The sequence below is a fragment of the Oncorhynchus gorbuscha genome, linkage group LG14 (assembly GCF_021184085.1).
Source record: "Oncorhynchus gorbuscha isolate QuinsamMale2020 ecotype Even-year linkage group LG14, OgorEven_v1.0, whole genome shotgun sequence".
NCBI classification, from domain to species: domain Eukaryota; kingdom Metazoa; phylum Chordata; class Actinopteri; order Salmoniformes; family Salmonidae; genus Oncorhynchus; species Oncorhynchus gorbuscha.
The window spans coordinates 45,146,734-45,167,936 of record NC_060186.1 but is presented as its reverse complement, the minus strand read 5'-3'; positions in this window follow the sequence as shown (position 1 = coordinate 45,167,936).

Below are 21,203 nucleotides of genomic sequence, written 5' to 3'. Positions count from 1 at the left end.
AAAGCATTTGTTTTAATAACTAATCCAACATTGTACGCCACCATGTTATCTATTTCAAGTTTTCTCTCATTGATCAAGACAGGTGAGTGTCCACTCCAAAGTGTCGCAAGACACATGTCTCGGGCCTCCCGAGTGGCACAGTATGATGGGTCACTACAGATTTGGGTCCCGAGCTGTGTCACAATCAGCCACGACCGGGAAACACATGACTCACAATTGGCCAAGCGTCTTCCACGTTGGGGGAGGGTTTGGCCGCCAGGGATGTCCTTATCCCATCCCGCTCTAATGACTCCTGTGGCAGGTCGGGCGCATGCACGCTGACATGACTGCCAGTTGTACGGTGTTTCCTCTGGCACATCGGTGTGGCTGGCTTCCGGGTTTAGTGAGCAGTGTGTCAAGAAGCAGTGCGGCTTGACAGGGTCGTATTTCGGAGGACGCATGGCTCTCAACCTTCACCTCTCCCGAGTCCGTACAGGAGTTGTAGCAATGGGGCAAGCCGGTAACTACCAATTGGATATCATAAAATTGAGGAGAAAAAGGGGTGAAACTATTTTTTTAAATAAAATGAAATAAAGACACCTGTCTCGATCAATGAGAGAAGATTTGAAATAGACTAGATGGTGTTATAGACATTGTTGGATTACTTCAGGGAGAATAAAAATAAAATAAAAGTTTCTAAACTCGAAACAAACCCCCTGCAACTGGACACAGACGTTTTATGACACTCGCTTGTTTCCACGAATCGAGGATGAAGACAGCATCGCCAAGATAAGGTTGGTTAAAAACTATCCTGTAACTCCCAGTAATGAATACCAAAAATATTTGGTTAAATTACATTAACTCGAGTAACAAACTGTGGCTAAACAAACTTGTGATCAGCAGATGATGGGAGACATAGTCATGATGACATTGCCATTTCATAGAAACATTGAGTAAGTTCAGGGGACATTTGTATAGATGTGGGAGGAGTGTTATCATAATAAAAGTGCCATTTAACTACTCTTGAGTCATCTTCTGGTTGGATTCCAGCATAATTTCCAATCCATAAAGGTGGATAAAGTTAATTGGATACAGTTTTGCTACAAAGACACACACAGGCAAAGGAACTCTGTTTCTCTCCAAGAATCCACTCCAGGAAGAAGCCCAGGCACCACACGATATCGTCTGTAAGACCAAAAATATATAATAAATTATACTCCATTGCACAGTTTGAATTACATTTGAACTGTGATAGCATAACAAAATTAGGGTAGATTAGTTGAACATGCAAGTATGTGCATAACCACAGAGATTACATACAGAACAATATCTAGCCTAATATACCAGACCGTACAAATGTACCTAGGTAGGTAGGCAGACAGTATCTACAGTGCCTTGCAAAAATATTCTTCCCCCTTCACATTTTTCCTATTTTTTTGGATTACAACCTGTCATTCAATTAGATTTTTTATTTGGATTTCATGTAATGGACATACACAAAATAGTCCAAATTGTTAAAGTGAAATGAATGAAATTACTTGTTTCAAAAATACAAATAGAAATGGAAAATTGGTGCGTGCATTTGTATTCACCGCCTTTGCTATGAAGCCCTTAAATAAGATCTAATTCTACCAATTACCTTCAGAAGTCACATAACTAGTTAAATAAGTGTCACATGATCTATCACATCTACCAGTATATATACACCTGTTCTGAATGGCCCCAGAGTCTGCAACACCACTAAGCAAGGGGCACCACCAAGCAAGCGGCACCATGAAGACCAAGGAGCTCTTCAAACAGGTCAGGGACAAAGTTGTGGAGAGGTACAGGTCAGGGTTGGGTTAGAAAAAATATCTGAAACTTTGAACATCCCACGGAGCACCATTATATTAAAAAGGGAAATAATATGGCACCACAACAAACCTACCAAAAGAGGGCCGCCCACCAAAACTCACGGACCAGGCAAGGAGGGCAGTAATCGGAGAGGCAACAAAGAGACCAAATATAACCCTGAATGAGCTGCAAAGCTCCACAGCAGAGATGGGAGTAGCTAATTATGTGACTTCTGAAAGTAACTGTTTGCACCAGATCTTATTTAGGAGCTTCATAGCATGAAGCTTCATACGCCACTTTTCAGTTAGTCAAAGTTATTTTTTTCATTTCACTTCACCAATTTGGACTATTTTGTGTATGTCCATTAAATGAAATCAAATTAAAAATCAATATAAATTACTGGTTTTAATGCAACAAAATGGGAAAAATGCAAAGGGGATGAATGCTTTTGCATGGCACCGTTGCCTGGAATTGAACCAGGGACTGTAGTGACACATCTTGCACTGAGATGCAGCATCTTAGATTGCTGCACCACTCGAGAACCTGTGTTTATATCTGTGTTTTCTCAGCACAATCAAGTTAGGAAGATATATTGAGCCCAGATATGCATTTCTTGGCTGAGGTCCACATCTGGATCTTGATATGCTTTTTGATATTACGAAAACAAGAAGGATTTCTGATGCATTTCTGATTTTTCAGCACATCCTCAATGAAGTACTTTCATGCACATACCATTTTTTGATTCCCTCTGGATTCCCTCTGGATATTATATATCTTATGGCCAGATAGGGTCTCAATAGATAAATAAAGGTTGAACAAGTCAGTTAGAACAAATTCTTATTTATAATGACGGCCTATCGATGTCTTGAGATGTGTGGCTTATGTGGACATCTTATTTTCTCTACATGTTGACAAATACTGACAATAGGCCTACAATAGGCCTACATAGTATATCAGCACATATAATGCATATACTCTTTGAAGACATGTTCAATAATTTGACAAATATTAAATCCATATAATTCTTTCAAACACTATAATTTTTGTATTCCCTCTGAATAAAGGTAAGTGCAAGCCATAAGCCAAAAGTGCTGTAACTGGTAGCCTAGCAACAAGAATCACGTATTTTTCTGCTGTGGGGTTCCAACTCTCCTTTTTTTGTTTGGGCGGCACAAATTAGTGTGTAAACGGTGTGGGCGAACTGACAACTGGAGAAAGAAAGAGGTGAGAAGCTCATCAGAAAATTCTTCAAAGAAGTTCATGGTAAAGCGAGTAGCTAATTTGACATACATTTTATCATCTTAGTAACTAGGTAGAGTTATTTGAAATGACAATATTTTCTTGCATTATCAACAATTTTGATTCATGATTTATGCACTGACAGACTAGAGTGGATCACAGAACATCACTCTACCACCATGTTGGGTCTGTACTGCGAGGTACTGCGAGGTACAGCTGATGACCCAATCTGTATTCATTGCATCATCCATACTAAAAACAGGCAGGCAGGGGTATTAAGGGTGTGCAACTTGTATTTTCTGTTAAGCAAATGTAATACAATTTTCACAAAGATTGGCCTATGTTTGCATCTTTCCAGTAAACAAGTGTTGGGATCTGGATTTGCTGTGCTGCATTTTTTAATATGGAAATAGCAGAAATGTGCATTGGAAATAGCAACTTTGATTAAATATGACAATGTTTGCGTTTCCGTGCCCTGTAGCCTATTTCTGAACATGGTGCAAATGTAAGCTCAGATATGTCACCTTCATGCAAAGAAGAAGCACAATGATGTTCGAAGCCTGATCAGGAAAAATAATTTGGTTGCTGGACATGTCATGAGTCGGATTGAGCCCATTTTCGATGATTCACATATCATGTAAGGATGTCAAATTAAATTCTGCTTTTTTATATATACGGATACATAAATTATCAAGTAATGACAGATGATACATTTCTGAAAATATTTGGATTTGTTCATGCCTGAGTATAAATGTTTAGATACAATATGTCAGCATGTTGACACAAACCCTTTGCAGTTAGAAAATTCTCCAAATATGTAAGTACCACCTCAGATATCTCCCTGGATTCATACTGTAGTGGGGAGAGTTTGTAGGTCTGGATTGGATGCATGTAAAAACTGTCCCATTACGGAGAATATCCTAGCTCCTTATATGAAATTAAGGACGTCTATCTGGAAAATGTCTACTCCTTATATCTAATAAAATGTCAGATATCCGGATATATATAAATAAAGATATCCCCTGATATTGACCCATTTCTCCTAGTGTTAATATTTACAAACCTCAAAGCAAAGTTTGGAGACAAATGCTCACTCTCAGATACACAGCCATTGTGGTCTTTCCCCACTCCACATCACATCTTCCGTTGGGGCATCAGTGTGTAGATCCTTAAAGTAACTGTCCAGTGTTTTTAAGAGTTCTATGAAATATAAACGATAATTAATTACAATATGAACTTCTGTTGGCTTCTTATGGCTGGGGGCAGTATTGAGTAGCTTGGTGGAATAAGGTGCCCAGAGTAAACTGCCAGCTACTAAGGTCCCGAAGCTAAGATATGCATATTATTATTAGATTTGGATAGAAAACACTCTGGAGTTTCTAAAACAGTTTGAATGATATCTGTGAGTAAACCAGAATTTATATGGCAGGCAAAAACCTGAGAAAAAATCCAACCAGGAAGTGGGAAATCTGAGATTTGTAGTTTCTCTTGCGTTTCCAAGAACAGTGTACATTTGGTCAGATTGCACTTCCTAAGGCTTCCACTAGATGTCAACAGTTTTTCGAACCTTGTTTCAGGCTTCTACTGTGAAGTGGGAGAGAATGAGAGCTGTTTGACTAAGGGGTCTGGCAGAAGGCCATGTTCTGGTCACGCGTGTGACCGTGAGAGCGTCCTGCGTTCCATTGCATTTCTAAAGACAAAGGAATTGTCTGGTTGGAACATTATTGAAGATTTATGTTAAAAACATCCTAAAGATTGATTCTATACATCGTTTGACATGTTTCTATGAACTGTAACGTAACTTTTTGACTTTGTCTGGACCTAGTGCTCACGCCACATGAATTTGGATTTGTGAACTAATCGCGCAAACAAAAAGGAGGTATTTGAACATAAATGGTGGACTTTATCGGAAAAAAACAACATTTATGTGAAACTAGGATTCCTGGGAGTGAATTCTGATGAAGATCATCAAAGGTAAGTGTAACGGTTTTCTTCCTTTGAAGGAGAGGAGGACCAAAATGCAGCGTGGTTAGAGTTCAACATGTTTAATAAAGACCATACACCTGAACACTACAAAATACCAAAATAACAAATGTGAAAACCGAAACAGTCCTATCTGGTGCAAAGACACAAAGACAAAAAACAACCACCCACAAAATACCCACAGAATATGGCTGCCTAAATACGGTTCCCAATCAGAGACAACGATAGACAGCTGCCTCTAATTGAGACCAGTATAGGCAACCATAGACATACAAACTACCTAGAAAGGACACAGCCACATAAACATACAAAAAACCCTAGACCAGGAAAAACAAATAAATCCCCCATGTCACACCCTGACCTAACCAAAATAATAAAGAAAACAAAGATAACTAAGGCCAGGGCGTGACAGTAAGTGAATATTTATAATGCTATTTCTGACTTCTGTTTACTCCAAAACATGGCGCGTATCTATATGGCTTGTTTTTGTGTCTGAGCGCTCTACTCAGATTATTGTATGGTGATATTCCCTTAAGGACATCACGCTACCACGTTCCCCAAGGGCACCCCCCCCCACACTCAACTCAAAAGGTGGCGCACAGAATGCAAAAATATTTTTAGAAATATTTAACCTCCACACATTAACAAGTCCAATAGCTCAAATGAAAGATAAACACCTTGTTCATCTACCCAGCAAGTCAGATTTCTAAAATGTTTTAAGGCAAAAACATAGCACATATTTATGTCAAACCACCACCAAAGACACAGCTAATTTAAATAGCCATTTTTAACAAAAGATGCAATCACAAAAGCAGGATTAAAAGAACTAACTATTCACTAACCCTTTGAAAAGCTTCATAATAATAATAATAATAATAATATATGCCATTTAGCAGACGCTTTTATCCAAAGCGACTTACAGTCATGTGTGCATACATTTTACGTATGGGTGGTCCTGGGGATCGAACCCACTAACCTGGCATTACAAGCGCCATGCTCTACCAACTGAGCTACAGAAGGACATCAGATGACAGTAATAGGACATGTTACACAGTACATTTATGTTTTTTTCAATAATATGAAATTTATATCCATAAATCTGTTTACAATGAGGCCATATTCAAAAAATGCTACTAAAATGCCGGAGACATTATGATAGCTCCACCAGATAACGCCAGATAACAAGCAATACACATCATAAACTTTGACTAAATATACATGTTCTACATATAGTTAGAAAGATACACTTCTTCTTATTGCAACCGCTGTGTTACATTTATTTTTAACATTACAGAATTCGTTCACTAGGCAATAATCTGAGACGGCGCTCAGACAATAGCAATATTTCTCCGCTAAGTTGGAGTCAACAGAAACACAAAATTACCACATAAATATTCCCCTACCTTTGATGGTCTTCGATCAGAAGTCGTGGAAGGAGTCATACTTACAAAAACAGCGTTTGGCTTTCAAGTCTGTGTCTTTGGGTTATCAAACGCGACAAATTCCGGCTGAAATACAGCCAAAATTCTAGGGGTTGAGCATCAAAAATTCAAAATTACATATTATATGTCGACTAAACTGGTCAAACTAAGTGCAGAATCAAGCTTTAGGATGTTCTAAACGTGCAAAACAATTCTCAACTCGAACAGACAAACTGACATCGTGTAGTGAATCCTGGAACAAAGGGATATCCAGACGCGAGATCTGGTTGGGGAGGGTGGGGGCGATGACGTCAAAGTTGGCCCAACTTTCCTGATGACAAGAGAGAGTTTGGGAGAATGGCTGCCCTGAGAGTTCTGCTTTAAATACAGACATAATTTGAACACTTTTAGAAGCTTTAGAGTGTTTTCTATTCAATAATAATTATTATATGCATATATTAGCAATTTTGGACAGATTTATTTCTGTTTACAATGGGCACGCAATTCCTCCAAAGTGGGCAGTAATTCTGCCTTAAAGCTTTTTTAAAAATCTGACACAGCGGTTGCATTAAGGAGAAGTATATCTATAATTCCATGCATACTACTTGAATCTTTTAGCAATGTTTATTATGAGTATTCCTGTAAATTGATGTGGCTCTCTGCAAAATCACAGGATGTTTTGGAACTACTGAACATAACGTGCCAATGTAAACTCAGATTTTTGGATATAAATATGAACTTTACAGAACAAAACGTACATGTATTGTGTAACATGAAGTCCTATGAGTGTCATCTGCTGAAAATCATCAAAGGTTAGTGATGAATGTTATCTCAATTTATGCTTTTTGTGACTCCTCTCTTTGGCTGGAAAAATGGCTGTATTTTTCTGTAACTTGGCTCTGACCTAACATAATCGTTTGGTGTGCTTTTGTCTTAAAGCCTTTTTGAAATCAGACACTGTGGCTGGATTTACAAATGTATCTTTAAAATGGTGTAATGTTCAGTGACTTAAATGTAAATGTGTAAAATACTTGTATGTTTGAGGAATTTTCATTATGGGATATCTGTTGTTTTGAATTTGGCGCGCTGCAGTTTCACTGGCTGTTGACGAGGTGGGACGCTAGTCCCACATACCCTAGTGAGGTTAATCAGCTTCTTGGTATGCCACACCTGTCAGGTGGATGGATTATCTTGGCCAAAGATGAATGCTCACCAACAGGGATGTAAACACATTTTTTCACAAAATTTGAGAGAAAAAACCTTTGTCTGCATATGGATCACTGGGATATTGTACACCAGAGCGGTTGCGAAATAATTAAATGTTAATTTCTCAAACATAAGCCACCTCCAACATCGTTTTAGAGAATTTGGTAGTACGTCCAACCAGCCTCACAACTACAGACTATGTGTAGCCATGCCAGGACCTCACATCCGGCTTCTTCATCTGCATCATCGTCTGGGACCAGTCACCCGGACACCTGACGCAACCGAAGAATTTCTGCACAAATTGTCAAAAACTGTCTCAGGGAAGCTCATCTGTGTGTTCATCGTCCTCACCAGAGTTTTGAAATGACTGCAGTTTGGCGTTGTAACCGAATTCAGTAGGTAAATGTTAATCTTCAATGGCCTCTGGCATGCTGAAGAATAATTCCAGTTTCAACTGTACCGGGCAGATGGCAGACCGAGTGTATGGCGTCATTTGTGCGAGCGATTTTCTGATGTCAACGTTGGGAACAGAGTGCCCCATGGTGGCTTTGGGATTATGGCATGGGAAGGCATAAGCTACGGAAAATGAAAACAATTACATTTTATCGATGACAATTGAAATGCTAAGAGATACCGTTACAAGATCCTGAGGCCCATTGCCATGTCATTCATCTGCTGCCATCACATCATGTTACATCATTATAATGCATTGCCCCATGTCACAAGGATCTGTACACAATCCCTGCTAGCTTTAAATGGCCCATTTCTTCCATGGCCTGCAAACTCACCAGACATGTCACCCATCGAGCATGTTTGGGATGCTCTGGATCGATGTGTACGACTGCATGTTCCAGTTCCCGCAAATGTCCAGCAGAGACATTGAAGAGGAGTGGGAGAACATTCCACAGGCCAAAATCAACAGCCTGATAACTCTATGCGAAGGAGATGTGTCACACTACTCGACTAAAATGGTGATCACACAGATACTGACAGGTCTTCTGATCCACGCCCCTACATTTTTAAAATGTATCTTTGACCAATAGCTGCATATCTGTATTCCCATTCATGTGAAATCCGTAGATTATGGCCTAATAAATGTATTTCAATTGACTGATTTCCTTTTATGAACTGTAACTCTGTACAATCTTTGAAATTTTTACATGAAATGTTTATATTTTTGTTCAGTGTAAAATAGGTTGTTTTCTTTTGTTTTTGACATTTTGACCAAGTCACATTTGACATTTTGAATACATGCTTTCTGTTTAGTGGTTTTATTTTTGATGCTTTGATCAGTAATTGCTTTTGATATTTGTGAACTACCATTATGAAATTTGGTAAACAAAAAGTGAAAGCGTAATAGCCCATTGTGGTCCAATGATAGCTCAATAATGTCTTCTGAAAATTATAAACAAAGGTGGCAAAATTGTCAATTGATGTGACTTTAGCACATCAATTGGGCTCCCGAATGCTGAAACGGTCCAAGGTACTACATCTCAGTGGTAGAGGTGTCACTACAGACCCTGGTTCGAATCCAGTCTTTATCACAACCACCCGTGATTGGGAGTCCCATAGGGCGATGCACAATTGGCCCAGTGTCATCTGGGTTAGGGTTTGGCCGGGGTAGGCCGTCATTGTAAATAAGAATTTGTTCTTAACTGACTTGGCTAGTTAAATTAAATAGCACCTGTGGTGTGCAGTATACTACATTTTTGCTGGTCACCATAATTGCTGCTGCATTTATCTAGTATTTTTTACCAACAAGACCAACAACAAAAACAAGCCTCTGTAGGACAACAATACAGCGCATTCAGAAAGTATTCAGACCCCTTGTCCTTTTCCACAATTTGTTATGTTACAACCTTATACTAAAATGGATTCAATTGTTTTTTTCCTAATCAATCTACACACAGCACACCATAACAACAAAGCAAAAACTGTTTTTATTATAATAAATTAAATGTCCCATTTACATAAGAATTCAGATCTTTTGGCAGCGATTACAGACTTGATTCTTCTTGGGTATGACACTACAAGCTTGGCACTTCTGTATTTGGGGAGTTTCTTGCATTCTTCTCTGCAAAGCTTCTCAAGCTCTGTCAGCTTGGATGGGAAGCATCGCTGCACAGCTATTTTCAGGTCTCTCCAGAGATGTTCAATCCCGTTCAAGTTCAGGCTCTGGCTGGGCCACTCAAAGATTCGGAGACACTCCTGCATTGTCTTGGCAGTGTGTTTAGCATTGTTGTCCTATTGGAAGGTGAACCTTCGCACCAATCTGAGCTCTTGAGTGCTCTGGAGCAGGTTTTAATCAAGGATCTCTATGTACTTTGCTCTGTTCATCTTTCCCTCGACCCTGACTAGTCTCCCGGTCCCTGACCCTGAAAAACATCCCCACAACATGATGCCGCCACCACCATGCTTCACCGTAGGGATGGTGGCAGCTTTCTTCCAGATGTGACGCTTGGCATTCAGGCCAAAGTGGTCAATCTTGGTTTCATCAGACCAGAGAATCTTATTTCTCATGGTCTGAGAGTCCTTTAGGTGCCATTCTGAAAATTCCATGCAGGCTGTCATGTGCCTTTTACTGAGGATTAGCTTCCGTCTGGCCACTTTACCATAAACTCCTCCTGCTTGGAGGAGTGCTGCAGAGAGGGTTGCCCTTCTGGAGATTTTTCCCACCTCTACAGCGGTTCTCTGGAGCTCTGTCAGAGTGACCATCGGATTCTTGCACACCTCCCTGATCAAGGCCCTTCTCAGTTTGGCCGGAGGCCATCTCGAGGAAGAGTCTTGGTGGTTCCAAACTTCTTCCATTTAAGAATGATGGAGGCCACTGTTCTTGGGGACCTGTGCCTCGACACAGTCCTGTGTCGGAGCTCTACAGATAATTCCTTCGAACTCATGGCTTGGTTTTTGCTCTGGCATGCATTGACAACTGTGGGACCTTATATAAACAGGTGTGTGCCGATTCAAATCATGTAATATCAATTGAATTTACCGCAGGACTCCAATCAAGTTGTAGATACATCTCAAGGATGATCAACGGAAACAGGATGCACCTGAGCTCAATTTAGAGTCTCATAGCAAAGGGTCTGAATACTTACAGTATGTAAACAAGGTATTTCTGTATTTTTATAAATTCTGATGTACAATGGGCTGCAACTAAAAGATACCTTTTATCACATTATCTCAAGACTATACATTATAACATTATCTCAAGACTATACATTTTGTTGTTGCAATCATAAATGTATCCTTGCCACTTTTCATGTCTCAAAAATATTACTAGTTTGAAAAAAAGTATTAATAGGATCGATTCAGTGAAACTCAATTTGCATTCTGTATAGAGATAGTTGCTGTATTATTGTTTGAATACAGACAACTGCATCTTGAAATCCAGTCATGTTTCCTCTATGCATAGTCCTCACTCAAGATTCAGAGCAGAGTCGGACAAGTCATTGTGTTTGACCCAAGATATTAACCCTGTGTGATAAGGCCTGTTGAAAACCACATGTGCTAATTTTGTGATAACCTTTCCCCTCATGGGTCAGGCTGTAGCGCTGAGTCTCCCGCCTCTCTGAGAAGAAGTGCCATGCAAAATGCATGACATGATATTCAAGATCTTCCTCATCAGATTGAAGAGCTTATACTTGTTTTCTATGCCTGCAATCAGTCAATTATTCTTCAAGTACACGTAATGAACATTGCAAGAATGGTCAGAATTTAATCAAAGCCTGTGCATGAGCATGTGCAGAATTATTATAGTGTTAATCAACCATCCAAGTATTAGCTCAACCATTACGTGACAAGCCTATCCGGTATCTGATATGCATGATATCCAGCACATATCACAATTATTTCATGTGCTTTTCTTGTAAAAGACGTATTGCAATTCATTTGATCTGAGCATTTTTTACTTAATTTTTACAACCAATAAACTGGTCCTGTGTGACTCAGTTGATAAGAGTGTGGTGGTGCTAGCATCTCCAAGGTTGTGGGTTTAATTCTGAAAACTTCTGAGAAGAACTATGAGATTAAAACATTGCAAAATGTGAGAGGAAAGAAAGCAAAAGCTAATCAAATTGAAAATACATTATATGTTCCTTCCATGCACCCTTTTTATTTAGCTTGACAGCAGAGCTTGGGTTCTGAAACTTTTTCTAAAGATAATCAAATGAAATTTGCAATAGGAAAGGTGATTGTCCTGGTTAAACTTCTGTCACAAAGCTTGCTAGGTTATGAGAACATGTTCAAGTGCATTGAGAGATCTTCAATTCAATCAACATACGTACTTAGGCCATGTTTAAGACCTCTGTTTTGAGTAGAGTTGAACCAAAGGCCAATATATTGCTAACAATATGGAATTCCTGCATTCTGCACCAAATATCATCTTCTGCTTGGTTTCAGGAAGTTATTTACGACAAAAGGTTCAACTAGTAGGGAAAAACCAAGCTACACTAAAGTGCTGACTACATCGAGAGTGACTAAAACCTAGCGGAATGTAAAAACACTTTGTGACTGTCCACTGACAGTGCACTGTAAAAGCACTTTGTGGCAACTGCTTATGTGAAAGGGGCTTTATAAATGCATTGATTGGAATGAATTAGTGGACCAAAGCTAAGAATCATGTCTATAGAAATGATAATATATTGTAGGGTTTAATGAGGTTGGATGAAGGGGTACTGCTAAGATCATGGATCCTTTTTGATTAAACACTTTGCTTCCCACAATTACATCTGATTTAGAGCTTTTCTAACCCCTTTTAAACATGATGTGTTTAAGCTACAGACTTCTGGGGTTGTTGCATTGGATTCGTCTATTTATTCTGCACACGCTGATACTAACCATTAGGCTGTGCAATTAACGGTGGCTGAGCGAGAGCGTTGTTTCTGAGACAAGGTCAGATCCCAAAAACAATTCTTCTCACAAAAACGTCTGTAAAGTTGGAACATTTTGAGCAACAAACTATTATGACCCCACTATGAAAAGGTAACCCAGTATGGCCCGTACAAGCCAAGGCTCATGCAAGGATAGTTACTTACTTTGCTTATGAAAAGCAGTCTCTCATGAACATGCTCACAAGCCACACAATAGTCATTAGAAGGTAAGGTTTTTTTCTACACAGATAATAAGAAATACCAGGAGTATCTTTAATAATGTAATAAGCTAACATAGTTTCTGTCACAAACTACAACAAAGTTGTCACTATTAGTTGGATATTAATTTCTGACTGAGCATACAATTTCTGTACTTACAGTATTCTCATAACTTTTTATTCAGGTTTTTGCTTGGAGGACCTTATTCTTTTATTGACATTTGTCAATAAAACTCATGAAAGCAACTGTTTATGTCAAAATGGTTGGATTCTAGCCCTGGTTGTCCTGAAAAGAAAATGGTAGAACACTTCAATGTGAGGATGAATATGAGGGCAGAGCAAGCAGATGAATGAAAGTAGTGAATTTCTGCTTTTTCACCATGCACTGTTAAAATGAAGTGCTTTGTAACACCAAAACGAGTGGCAACCGAGCTGCCACCAGCGCAAAGGAGACAAAACCTTAACTTCCCTGGAGTATTGAAACACATCACCCTGAGAAGTTTTGAGACATGACAGTGTGATGTAACACCACTTAATGAAGTGTTGTGCAACCCCTTGCCAAACACTGGGAGCACTACCGGAATAAGTTGAAAACAGTATTTTGGTGTTTCAAGTTCTGTTTAGTGCAGAATTAGATACCTTCTCCTTTGTTGTCATTTAGTCTCTCTATATCTTCTAAACACTACTGTGGAGTTTAACATCCTGTCTAGTGCAGAATTAGATCACTTCTTCTGTATTTATTAATGTATCTGATCAGTTTCCAGTTTAACCCATTTTGGCAGTCTACTGTATGTTGAGTAGCACCTCTGCTCTCCAACAGCAGTAACTGGAGGATGCAGCCGGCATTGCAGGATACTATATTTTCCTATTCCGTTAAAAGTTGGAAATGTGGGAATGGATTGTCTCAGTGAATGTAATTTTGCCTGATGGTTTTTATATACGTTCATCATGATTCATTACATCTCATGGCACAACAAGCTGCTTAATACTAATATAGAAGTATATTTTTATTTCTTCCAACGTGCATACAACATTGTATAAAATAAAAAACACAATCCTATAACAACAGAGCCATATGCAAGGAGATTAAAACCAGACTTCTAATTAGTTCCATTTTTGGTTATGCTCATATAAAATACACTTACATTTCGAGAAACATTACGTTTGATTTATTATTAAATGTTTTGGTTAAATTAAATTAACAAATCATTATAATGACTTTTTTTGAGTCGATTTCAATTCAATCCAGAATAATTTTTTACAGTGTGGCTGTGTGTTTGAGTATGTAAAAGTCCATTGAAATTCCAATGAAATTGTCACGACTTCTACCGAAGTCGAAGCCTCCTTGTTCGGGCGGTGCTCGGCGGACGACATCACCGGTCTTCTAGCCATCATTGATCCATTTTTCATTTTCCATTGGTTTTGGCTTGTCTTCCTACACACCTGGTTTCAATCCCATTCATTACCTGTTGTGTATTTAACCCTCCGTTTCCCCTCATGTCTTTGTCAGAGATGTATTTCAGTGTTGTATTTCTTTTTGTATTGGTGTGCGTCGGGTCTTCGTACCCTTTTTTTTAGTGTTTGGAGTATGTTTCGTTTATTGTTATTAAATAACTCCATTACACTCAGTTCGATTCTCCTGCGCCGGACTTCCCTGCCACCTATGGAGAATACTTTGGGGGTCCAATTCCTGCTTCCGTCTGTCCCACTTTCACTCATTCTCTGTCTCCTGTTTCTAATCTGTCTAAATAAAGCAATCAAAACATGTAGGTGGAATTCCCCCCCAAAGTATTCTCCATAGGCCCATCAATCAATACTATTATTATTATTATTATTATTATTATTATTAAACCTTTATTTAACCAGAAAGGGCTCATTGAGATTTATTAAATCTATTTTTCAAGAGCGTCCTGGCCAAGATAGGCAGCACCAAGTATTTACAAAAATAGATCAAGATCAAAAACAGCTAATTAAAAATATTGACAGGTCAGGGAATCAGTCTCAATATCATTCATCAGTGACTTAAAAATACCAATCGAGACAACTTCTTCCAGTGTAAAAGTATTTTGTAAGTCGTTCCAAGACGATGACGCAGAGTACATAAAAGTCCTTTTACCAAATTCAGTTCCAACATTTGGAACAGTTAGCAGGATAAAGTCCAGCGAAAGATGAGAGTACCCAGCATATTTCTGAACAATAAAAATGCCCAAATAAAAGGTAGTAAACCCAAAATGGCTTTGTAAATAAAAGTATACCAGTGACTAAGCATACGAGTGACAAGAAAAGGCCAGCAAACCCTGATATACAAAGTGCAGTGGTGCGTAAGTGTTTTGCAGTTTAAAATAAAATTCAAAGTGCCATGGTAAAGGATGTCAATTGATCTCAAACACTGAGCGGAAGCATTCATATATAAAATATCCCCATAGTCTAGTAAAGGCATAAATGTAGCTGATACGAGCCTCCTTCTGGCTTCAAAAGAAAAACAGGCCTTTTTCCTAAAATAAAATCCAAATTTCAACTTCAATTTTTTTTGTAAGTTGTTGAATATGCAATTTAAAATAGAGGCCGTCATCAATTAAAATCCCAAGATATTTATATGAGGTTACAGTCTCAATCTCAATGCCCTGACAGGTAATAATAGGTGAAAAGTTCAGAGGTCTATTTCTTGCTTTAGAAAACACCATTAGTTTAGTTTAGTCAGTATTGAGGATAAGCTTCAATTGACACAAAGTATGTTGAACAGTATAAAAAGCATTTTGCAAGTTCTGGAAAGCTTTTGTAAGAGATGAGGCACAACAGTAAATAACAGTATCATCAGCATAAAAATGAAGTTGCTTATTTTGGACATTTCTGTCTAAATGATTTATATAAATAGTGAATTAGAGAGGACCAAGTGCAGAGCCTTGGGGCACACCATTACAGACAGACAATTTAACAGACATGAACCCATCAAATTGAGTGCACTGAGTTCTATCAGACAGATAGTTAGCAAACCATGCAACTGCATGCTCCGAAAGACCTACACTCGACAATCTCTGCCTTAGTATAGCATGATCAACTTTATCAAAAGCGTTAGAGAGATCAATAAAAAGTGAGACACAGTGCTGGTTTTTGTCAAGGGCTTCAGTGATATCATTTAACCTCTTCAGTCGACCCTCTACTTTTTTGAACATTCTGTTAAAAATCGTGCAACATTTCAGCACCCTGCTACTCATGCAAGGAATATAGTATATGCATATGATTAGTATGTGTGGATAGAAAACACTCAGACGTTTATAAAACTGGTTGAATCACGGCTGTGACTTTAACAGAACGTGCGTTTCATTGAAAAGTGCAGAAAAAAATCTGATCACTGAAAGTGGAAAAATATATCCATCCGCCGCTTCAACCCATTGTTATGGGCGAAAGACATTAAATAGGGCTGAGGTTGCAGTACCTACAGCTTCCACACGATGTCAACAGTCTTGTCATTTGCCAATTCTTTGTTTCTTGGTCAAACGAACAAGCGACAGGCTTTTTCTTCAGGTCTCCGACCGGATATTTTGGTTGAGAAATACACGGACAGTATTTCAAGACGGACCCCTATAGAAAACACTTAGTCTCGTGATTAATTTGATCGCTTATTAACGTTTACTAATACCTAAAGTTGCATTACAAAAGTATTTCGAAGTGTTTTGTGAAAGTTTATCGTCAACTTTTTGAATTTTAAAATATGACGTTACGTTATGAAACGCTATTTTTTTCCGTTTATCACACAGTCTTCATAGATCGATATCTAGGCTATATATGGACCGATTTAATCTCAAAAAAGACCCAATAGTGATTATGGGACATCTAGGAGTGCCAACAAAGAAGATGGTCAAAGGTAATGAATGTTTTATATTTTATTTGTGCGGTTTGTGTAGCGCCGACTATGCTAATTATTTTTGTTTACGTCCCATGCGGGTCTTTTGGGGTGTTACATGCTATCAGATAATAGCTTCTCATGCTTTCGCCGAAAAGCATTTTAAAACTCTGACTTGTTGCCTGGATTCACAACGAGTGTAGCTTTAATTCAATCCCCTGCATGTGTATTTTAATGAACATTTGAGTTTTAACTAATACTATTAGCATTTAGCGTAGCGCATTTGCATTTCCAGAGCTCTAGATGGGACGCCTGCGTGCCAGGTAGGAGCAAGAGGTTTTAATCAACACCAGTTGAGATCACCAGTCAAGATCATTTCACTGTGAAGAAGTTTGTTATGCAGGTGAGTGAGGACCCAAAAGAGACTTAACAGAAACTGAGTTTATTAAAGTCCAAACAGAGAAAACATAATCCTCAATCCTTAACAGGAAATGTCCAAACAGGGAAAACATAAATCCTCTTAGTTGGGGAGAGTTGCAGGGCTTGCGGCAACAGACTGCAGGTCCCTTCGGGTAGACGCGGGCCGTAGAGGATAGAGACACCTGCTCACACGCAGTATCTGAAGACGAGGCAGAATACAACAGAACGGAACAAGGGTACGGCAAACAGCAAACAAGAATCCGACAAGGACAGAAGCAGAAACAGAGATAGAAATAGAGACTTAATCAGAGGGCAAAATAGGGGACAGGTGTGAAAGAGTAAACGAGGTCGTTAGGAGAATGAGGAACAGCTGGGAGCAGGAACGGAACGATAGAGAGAGAGAGGAATAGAGAGAGAGAAAGAAACCTAATAAGACCAGCAGGGGGAAACGAAGAGAAGAGAAAGCACAGGGACAAGACATGACAATACAATACATGACAAAGTTTAGACATAAGGTTCATTAGAGAAGAAAATGCATCACCGAGAGGAATATTTTGGCTATAAACCATTTGCATTTCTTAATGATTCGATTGATTGTTTGAGAGACACAATCTGCAAAAAATAAATATGGTGTTTTGATGCTGCCTTCACTGAAATTCACTGAACTCCCCCAAAAGTGTTTTCACAGCACTCTTAGAAAATCAAATAAAATCCCATTCAATATTGATATTGAATAACCACTTTGGGTGTTTCAGGGTGCTTCAATTCTGTTTTTAAACACTTCCTATGTCATAACACTTACATCAAACTCCCTCTTAACACCAGATCTCAGCTTAGATGTTCTACTTTGTCATGGTTTCATTACACAATCATGATGTTTTGAGTCTTTCCATTTTTACAGTGTGGGAGTCCCTGGGACCAGTTTTTAAAATATTATCCCATTTTGCACACCTGTGTAAGCACTTTATACCAACTTTCACATGCTTGAGTAATTAAGTACGATTACAAAGTATCTCTTCAGAAACTGGGACCGAACCATTCCATTCATTTTCTTCGCAAATTAAAGTTATTTTTCCATGTTTTTTTCCATCACATATATGGTATCTGGTCTATAAATACCAAACATTAAGCACACCTGCTCATTCCACGACATAGACTGACCAGGTGAATCCAGGTGAAAACTATGATTCCTTATTGATTTCACTTCAATAAGTGTAGATGAAGGTGAGGAGATAGATTAAAGAAGGATTTTAAGCATAAAGCCTGCATATCACTGCTGGCTTGCTTCTGAAGATAAGCAGGGTAGGTCCTGGTCAGTCCCTGGATGGGAGACCAAATGCTGCTGGAAGTGATGTTGGAGGGCCAGTAGGAGGCACTCTTTCCTCTGGTCTAAAAAAATATCCCAATGCCCCAGGACATTGATTGGGGACACTGCCCTGTGGAGGGTGCCGTCTTTCGGATAGGACGTTAAACGGTGTCCTGACTCTATGAGGTCATTAAAGAACCCATGGCACTTACCGTAAGAGTAGGGGTGTTAACCCCGGTGTCCTGGCTAAATTCCCAATCTGGCCCTCAAACCATCACGGTCACCTAATAATCTCCAGTTTATGATTGGCTCATTCACCCCCCTCCTCTCCCCTGTAACTATTCCCCAGGTCGTTGCCGTAAATGAGAACCTGTACTCAGTCAACTTACCTGGTAAATTAACAGATAAATACATTTCAAAAAAGACAACGTAAACATGGATTGTGTATGTGTGCCATTCAGAGGGTGAATGGGTAAAACAACATATTTCAATGCATGTGAACAGGGTATGTCAGTAGGTGCAAGGCACACCAGTTTGTGTCAAGAACTGCAAAGCTGCAGGATTTTTCACGCTCAACAGTTTCCCATGTGTACCAAGAATGGTCCACTACACAAATGACTCAATATGAGGGAGGTTTTCCTAATGATTGGTAAACTCAGTTTATAATCAACCAAAACTTTTGATTGGATATTGGAAAGATTTATTTCAGGCTAAATTGGCGTGATAAAATGTTGAGTAATAGATTTGGGATGTATGCCATTCTGGTACTCCAGAATTTTTTTTTTAATAACAGTTGAAGTCAGACGTTGACATACACTTAGGTAGGAGTCATTAAAACTTGTTTTTCAACCACCACACACGTTTTTTGTAAACAAACTACAGTTTTGACATCTATTTGGTGCATGGCACAAGTCATTTTTCAATTCCAGTGGGTCAGAAGTTAACATACACTAAATTGACTGTGCCTTTAAACAGCTTGGAAAATTCCAGAAAATGATGTCATGGCTTTAGAAGATTCTGATAGGCTAATTGACATAATTTGAGTCAATTGGAGGTGTACCTTTGGATGTATTTCAAGGCCTACCTTCAAATTCAGTGCCTCTTTGCCTGACATTGTGGGAAAATCAATAGAAAGACCTCAGAAAATAAATTGTAGACCTCCACAAGGCTGGTTCATCGTTGGGGGCAATTTCCAAACGCCTGAAGGTACCACGTTCATCTGTACAAACAATAGTATGCAAGTATGAACACCATGTGACTACGCAGCTGTCATACCGCTCAGAAAGTACTTTGGTGCAAATCAATCCCAGAACAATAGCAAAGGACCTTGTAAAGATGCTGTAGGAAACAGGTACAAAAGTATCTATATCCACACTGAAACGAGTCCTATATCGACGTAACATGAAACGGCGCTCAGCAAGGAAGAAGCTACTGCTCCAAATTCACCATAAAAAAAGCCAGACTACGGTTTGCAACTGCACATGGGGTCAAAGATGATAAATGTACTCTGGTCTGAAGAAACAAAAATATAACTATTCAGCCATAATGACCATCATTATATTTGGAGGAAAAAGGGGGAGGCTTGCAACCCGAAGAACACCATCCCAACCGTGAAGCACGGGGGTGGCAGCATCATGTTGTGGGGGTGCTTTGCTGCAGGTGGGACTAGTGCACTTCACAAAATATATGGAATATTGAGGGAGGAAAATTATGTGGATATATTGAAGCAACATCTCAAGACATCAGTCAGGAAGTCAAAGCTTGATCGCAAATGGGTCTTCCAAATGGCCAATGAACCCAAGCATACTTCCAAAGTTATGACAAAATGGCTTAAGGACAACAAAGTCAAGGTATTGGAGTAGCCATCACAAACGCCTGACCTCAATCCTATAGAACATTGGTGGTCAGAACTGAAAAAGCATGTGCGAGCAAGGAGGCCTACAAACCTGACTCAGTTACACCAGCTATATCAGGAGGAATGGGCCAAAATTCATCCAACTAATTGTGGGAAGCTTGTGGAAGGCTACCTGAAAAGTTTGACCCAAGTTAAACAATTTAAAGGCAATGCTACCAAGTACTAATTGAGTGTATGTAAACGTCTGACCCACTGGGAATGTGATTAAAGAAATAAAAGCTGAAGTAAATCATTCTCTTTGTTATTATTCTGACATTACACATTCTTAAAATTAAAGTGGTGATCGTAAGTGACCTAAAACAGGGAATTTTTACGGGGATTAAATGTCAGGAATTGTGAAAATCTGAGTTTAAATGTAAGGTGTATGTAAACTTCCGACTTCAACTGTATATTGAAAAAATGTACATACTATACATGCTTTTCACAAATAAAGCTTCCTCAGCTGATGTTTCCAGGGACCTACTGTAGGGCTCTGTTCACTAACCTTAACAATGTGGTCCAGGCGATAGTGCCACCAACCCTGGTACATACAGAATAGCCTAGGCCAGGGGTTTCCAAATGTTTCTTGCCCAGGGACCCCCGCCCAGGAAAACTGGCGACCCAGCGGCCCCATTATATGTTATCACAAAAAAGTCACATCTTGTCTTATCATCGGGTGAATGACAATGGCAAGTAGAAGTAAAACCTGTAATCAACATTTTAAAATGAGGAGATTTGGAAGTTTGACAGTTTCATTATTCTGACCTCCCCGCAGTTTATTGTTCGCATAGTCTATAAGATAGAAAGGTATCTTGTAGAGAAAATGCTCCTGTTGTTAAGCAAATTTTCTGCAATTCTATACAGTTTAGCATGTAGTGTAGAGACAATTTTGCAATTTTAACGTTAATTTACTGCAATTCTATGCATTTTGTCATGGCTAATGCTGTGTTCCTTTGCTCAAACATTATAACAAAATCAATGGATATATG